Below are 6,918 nucleotides of genomic sequence, written 5' to 3' on the forward strand. Positions count from 1 at the left end.
TGTGTGGAAATGGAGCCACAGGCAGTTATGATTTACCATGTAAGTGATGGGAGCTGAACTCAGTCCTCTGAAAGAGCTGCTAGTACTCTTACTGCTGAGCCATCTCTTCAGCCCAGATGTAGAAGATGTTTAAAAAATTTAAAACCCTTTCATTTATTTGGCAGCATTGTACCTAGGAAGAGCAAGAAACCTTCCAGGGAAGGGAGCAGAGAGCACAGCTAGTCAGTGGGCATTCCTGGTGCACAGTAACTAGACCAGGAAGGATGGGAAGGAGCCCCAAATGGTAGGACTGGAGCAGATAACTGACAATAAAGAGGTTGTGAGTTGGCCGTTGGTGGTTCCTCCCTTGCCACCTGGAAAGGGAGTTGCCACCAGGCTCTGTTGTGGGTATGCACTTAGGCCAGGTTCTGGGAATATAGAGAGAAATCAAATATAGTCTCTACAGGGTTGACCAGATGGCTGAGTGGGTAAAGATGCTCATTGTGCAAACCTAATGGCCTGATTGTGATGTCCAGGATGTCTGTAAAGGTGAAAAGAGAAAACCAAAGTTGTTCTCTGACCTCCACATGTGCTCTGTGGCATGTGCCCTCCCCGCCTTTGATAAAGTCTTCCTTAAAAATCTAGTTTCTGCAAATTTTTAGTCCAACAAAGGAAATATATAACAAATAAATGAGTTGAGGTTTTCAAAACATGTGGCATTGTTCTGGATAGATATGCCAGTTGTACTGGTGATAGGTAGCATTCATTATCCACAAACTATCTTCTAAGCATTTGCACAATGATTACCTTCTTGACTTTTGACACCATCCACCTTAAGACCTTAAGTATAGACTGCTATGGCCCCTTCTTCATATAGAGAATCTGAGGAGCAGAGATGTGCAGAACCTGGTTGAGGTCTCTCAGCAGCTGGGACTCAGCAGCAGAAATCCAGCCCACAAGGTTGGGCTCTGTGACCTGTGCGTGTCACCAATGTAGCTGTAAGTAAGTCATGCAAAGGGCAGAGTGGTGCCACTTCTGCCCTGCCTGTCTGCACTTTGGCCTGGGATGTCTGTAAAGGCCCTGGTCAAAGGGGACTTCAGTGATACCTTCTACTCCATCTGTCCCAGGTCACTTGCTGTCCTGGAGGCTTGCATAGCATAGTACTTTTGTTTGTTAGGACGTCTGACTGCTTTCTCAGCTTCTAGAGAGCAGGGACTTACAACTGTCTGAAAAACTTCAAGTAATTCTAAATGATGTTACTCATTGCCCGCTTCATCAGTCACTGTTTCAGGCCAAGATTGTTTTCCTCATTTACTTTCTCTTTGTGTTCCTCTACACTATTTTTTTTCTCATTTTTTTATTAAAAATTTCCATCTCCTCCCCTCCTCCTCCCCCTTCCCTCCCCTCCCTTCCACCCATACCCCCACTCCCGAAGGTGAATCCTCTACACTATTTTAAAAAAAATCAGGATTAAAAAAATTTATTGATATGGATACGAGTGTTTTGTTTGCATGGACATCTGTGTACCCAGTGTGTGCTCAGTGCCTACGGAGTTCAGGATTAGGTGTCAGATCCCTTAGAAATGGAGTTACAGACAATTTTGAGCCTCTGTGTGATTTGGGGAACTGAATCCAGGTCCTCTTTAAGAGCAGCCAGTGCTTTTCTTTTTTCAGACAGGAGCTCACTAGCTGGCAAGGAACTCACTCCATAGACCAGGCTAGGCTTTAACTCACAGAGACCACCTCTCCTCTCCCCTCCCCTCTCTTCTCCCCTCCCATTCCCCTCCCCCCTCCCTCCCTCCCCCTCCCTCCCTCCCTCCCTCCCTCCCTCACTTCCTTCGTCTCTCCCTCCCTCCCTCCCTCCATTTTTCTTTATTATTTCTTCTTTTCTTTATTGAGACAAGATTTCTCCTTGAACTTGGAACCTGCCTGTTCCCCTAGACTGACTGATCAGTGAGACCTGCAATTTGCCTGTCTCTACCTCTCCAGCAGAGTTATCACAGTCACTAATGTCCAGCTTTTGACATGAGAACAAGCTCGGGTCCCCGTGCTCACATGACAAGTGGTACTCACTCACTGAGCTATCACTGAGCTCATCTTGCTGTGTTTGTTGCGGTGATGGAGGCCAAACCTACGTCTTGTTCTTGCTAAGTGAGTGCCCTGCCCCCAGGATGCCTTTCAACCTCTTACAACTTTAGTTTTTTAGGGTTAGTTTAAATACTTGCTGCAAACAGCGTCTTGATCTTTCTTACAGGGAATATTTGTCAGATCTTTTCACAGGTGACAGGTAAGGAGTCCTTCTTGCCTTCCTTCTTCTCTTTCTGCTAAGTGTTTGTATGGTGTGTGTGTGTGTCTGCGTGTGTGTGTAGGTGAACTCATATGTGTGTGCATGTGTGGAGGCCAAAGATAGGTCCGAGTGTCTTTCTACACCTTAAAGTGTTTTTAAAGGTTTATTTTTATTTGTATGTGCACGCGTGTTTTCCCTGCATGTCTCCATGTGTATCACATGCATGCCTGGTGCTTGCAGAGGTCAGAAGAGGGCATCCTATCCCTGAAACTGGAGAGATAGATGGTTAGGAGCTACCATGTGGGGACTGGGAGTCAAACCTGGTCCTCTGCTAAATAATAAGTGCTTTCACCATGGAACCAGCTGTTGTGTGTAACTCGCCACCGGTGTGTGGGTTCCCACGGGTTTGTGAAATGAAGGTTAGAGACACATGAGAACTAACTTAGCCTCTGTGTCTGCAGGAGGCTCAGTCTCTGTGAACTGAGCACTTTCCCATGCCTCTCGGCGTCTTTATTTTTTCCTATCTTTACACTTTAGCTCGTAGATTTCCATATCTCAAACTGAATGAGGTTTCCGAATGCCAGGTGCAAATTTCTGTTCCAGGTTTTCTCTAAGCCAAGTTTTGCATGTGAGTTGTATCCATGGGAAACTCACAGACAAGATTCACATAGGGCAAGAAAAGGTAACACAAAGGATGGATAGGGGCTGAGTGAAAACTCTGGAGTCAGGCCAGGTATAGCATCTCTCTAGGTCCTCAACCTTACACACAGGGTCTTTCAGTGAACCCAGAGGTCACTGTTTTAGTCAGATTGTCTGACCAGTGGGACCCTCGGATCAGCCTATCTCAGCCTCCCACCCTCCCTCCTGCCGGGGTCATAGGTGCATGGGATCTGAACTCAGGACGTCATGAGTGCATGGTGGGCACTGTACAGACTGAGCTGTCTCCCTCAGTACTGAATGTTGTTACCCTAAGAAATGCTAACTGTTAGAGAATTTGTTTTATTGTATTTGAATATTGCACAATGTATCAAAGCATCATATGGTACTCCATTATTCTGTACAGTTTTATGTCTTTGTACCAATTAAAAATAAATTTCATTTAAGAGAGGCCATGAGTTTGAGAGTGAGCTGGGGGGATTATTTAATTACATTTTGATTTTTAAAAATTGCAAAATTTTACATAAAATATTTAATAAAGAAAAACAAAAGTAATAAAAGTAAGCAAAACAATCTGCCAACACTTTGATTTTGTATCTCCTGAGCTATGATGAGAATAAGCTCAGTTGTTAGGGTTGGGTTGTACTTAGTGGTAGAGCACTAACCTATCACGTGTGCAGTCTTGTGTCCCAGCTCTGGCACTGTGAGTGTAACATGCACTTGTGTGTACACAGATCCTCTGCTTAAGTCTACAGGTTATTTTTGTTGTTGTTTTTTGAGACAGCATCTTGCCATGTAGCTCAGGCTGGCTTGGTTTTCACTATGTAGATCAAGATGGCCTGGTTCTTTTGGTAATCCTCCTGCATCAGCCTCTCAAATACTGGCATCACAAATGAATATTCCTACACCCAGCTGTGTGTACTCTGGCATGGCAAAAGGACACAGCGGTGGTCACCTGTCTCACATTACATCACTCAGTTGTTTGGCTCCCTTGTCCCGATTTTTCAGATCATCACACTGAAAGAGTTCCCTCAGAGCAGGGCTGTGCATGAGGTGCTGCACAGAATCCTCAGCTGGCCCCTCTGCCCAAAACTAGAACGTTGTTCAGCCCCACCTCCTGCCCATGGTTACATTAACTTGTGGTGGTCAGGATTTGGAAGATGTATTTGTGGGTATAAATCATCTGATTTTGTTTAATATAGAAGAGATGGCCTGTGTGGATATAATCTACTGACAAAAGCTCTCCTTCACTTAAATGGAGGTAAATCATAGGCCAAGCAAACAAGACCTTGGATGGGTCTCCACCTGTCAGGCAAAGCCAACTCAGTCTCTGAACTGGTGAACTGGTGAACTAACAAGTGTTTAAGCATCTACACATGGTCATATGCAGCTCAGTGGTTAGATGGTCAGCCTGGCATATCAGAGACCCTGAGTTTGATCCCCAGGACTATCTAAATAAGGCGGAGGAGGTACACAGACCTGTAATCTTAGCTCTTCCAGAGATGGTAGCTGGATGTTAAGGAATCAGGCTCACCTGGTCTTTAAATAATAAAAGGAAACTTTGATCTAAATATGATAATTTATTACACAGCAGTAGAATGTGAGTATTGGTGTTTGTATCTGATAGATTGAATTAGGTAGATATTTTGTCATTAAAAACTGAGACAAGGGCTGAAGGGATGGCTTAGCCATTAAGTGTACAGGTACAAACTGCTCTTCCAGAGAACTCCAGTTTGGTTTCCAGGAACCATATAAAGTGGCTCACAGCAGCCTGTAACTCCAGATCCAGAGGGATGTGAGATTTCTGATCTCTGAAGGCTCCTGCACTCGTGTGTGCACACTCCCCACCCCCTACCCAGCACATATATACATAATAAAATTGAGATAGAGGACCATCAAGTCTGATGACCTGAGTGGATCCCTGGAGCCCACATGGTGGAAAGAGTCCTGAGTCTCACAGCTGTTCTCTGGCCTCCACATTAATGGGATGGCAATGTCTCCCTCCAATCTAAATATGTGCATAGAAAGAGAAAATAAGATAAAATTCAAATCTGTTGCTGTGTACCTTTGTCTTGGTGCTGTGACTTTGTTTCTGAGGTGCTGGCTGCACTCTCCCAGGGTTCTTCATGTCAATCCTGCATCCTCTCTCGGGGCTACTCTCCAGTCTATGCGTTTCTTTCGTTTGTTTGTTTTGTGTCAAGGCCTAGCTATGTAACCTAAGCTGGCCCCAAACTCTTGGGCTCAAGCAATCCTGCTGTATTGTATTAGCCTCCTCACTAACCACCATGTCAGCGTACACCCCGAGTTTTGGTAACTGTGTAATTGCCACCTGAATTATGGTGTGTGATTTGACCCCCAAATCTCTTTGAACACCTTTGCAGTATGTCCCACCTTCAAGTGTCAATTCTTTTTAAAAGTAATAAAAAATTTATGTGTATGCGTGTTTTGTCTGCATGTTCTCCTGTGTACTGCACCACTATGTGCCTTGGTGCCCAACGAAGCTAGAAGAGTCTTGCTTCCCTAGAACAGGAATTACAGATGGCTGTGAGCCACCATGTGGGTGCTGGGAATGGAACATGGGTTCTTTGGAAGAACAGCCAGAGTCATTAACCCGTGCTATGTTGTCGTCACCCCTCCAAGTGTGAATTCTTAGCACTATAAATTAGAATTACCTACTCTTGGCAATTTGAATGTCATCAAGTGCTCTTTGTGTGTGTGACTTGCTGTGCATGGGGGCAATATTGTCAAAATTTATCTTAAAACACTTATTTTAAGTGTGTGTGTGTGTGTGTGTGTGTGTGTGTGTGTATGCAATACATGTATGCACACACACACAGAGGCCAGAATGTTTCATTCTCTGGTACTGGAGTTACAGGTGTTTGTGAGTCATGCTGGGAACCTCTTTGCTAGAGCAGCAAGTATTCTTAATTCTGGAGCCATCTCACCAGTTCTGCATCTTCTGTCTCTTGAGATGAGGTTCTCCTCTGTTTAGGATGACTTAGACCTTCTGGGCTCAAGAGCTCATGTGTGTGCCTCAGTACCCAGCAGGATTCATAATTTCATTTTACACAGTAACAGTAGCTGAGTATTTTATCCTGTGGACACATGATGATCTGTTCAGTTTCTCTGTTGATGGAGTTTTAAAATTATTGGTTGTTATGAATTATGATCCTATGAATATTCATGTACAACTCTTCGTGTGCCTGTTTATGTGTTTTTGATAAATAACTTGTGATCCAGTAAGATTCCTGGGTTGTAGAAGTGTTTGACTTTATGAGAACTTATCAAACTTTCCTCCAGAGTGCTTGTATCAGTGTGCACTCCTAGTGCCACGAGTGTGCTAGTCATTCCCATGCTCATAGCCCTGGTCCTGTCAGTCTTTTAAAAGGTAGCTATTTGTCAGCCATGTCTTCCTGAGCAGAAACAGCTCACTACATGCCCGTCACACTGAGTTCTCTTTCAGCCTCTAATGTCTCCGTCTTCCCTGTGCTTCAGGTCACTGTTTCCTGACGTGTAGAATGTGGGAATCACTTCGGAGTTTTCCAGAATACCCAAGCCCAAGTCCCATGAACATACTGTCTCTTCTTCCCTAGGATGGAATATAGGTTCATGCAAGTTGAGGAATTCCCTCAATGATGTACAGCCTTAACTAAAAGCCATTGCCCAGCTTCTACTTACTCCAGCAGGGGGCTTCTTGACCACTGTCACAGTTTCTCTTGCCATTGCTGTGCTAAGACAGAAAAGCGACTTAGGTGTTTATTCACACTCACAGTTGAGAGGTACAGTCCATCATGGTGGGAGCTAAGGTGGCAGGAGCTTGAATCACCTGGTCACATCACATCCACACTCAGGAACAGAGAATGGCGAATGCATACTGTTACTCAGCTCCATCTCTCCACACACAGTGCAGGGCACACTGCACAAAAAATGGGCCCCTCTCAAGTAATTTGATTTACCCATGTCAATTCCTGTAACGAGACAATCCTCACAGATACT

Source organism: Arvicola amphibius, chromosome 8 (genome assembly GCF_903992535.2).
Source record: "Arvicola amphibius chromosome 8, mArvAmp1.2, whole genome shotgun sequence".
Lineage (NCBI taxonomy): Eukaryota > Metazoa > Chordata > Mammalia > Rodentia > Cricetidae > Arvicola > Arvicola amphibius.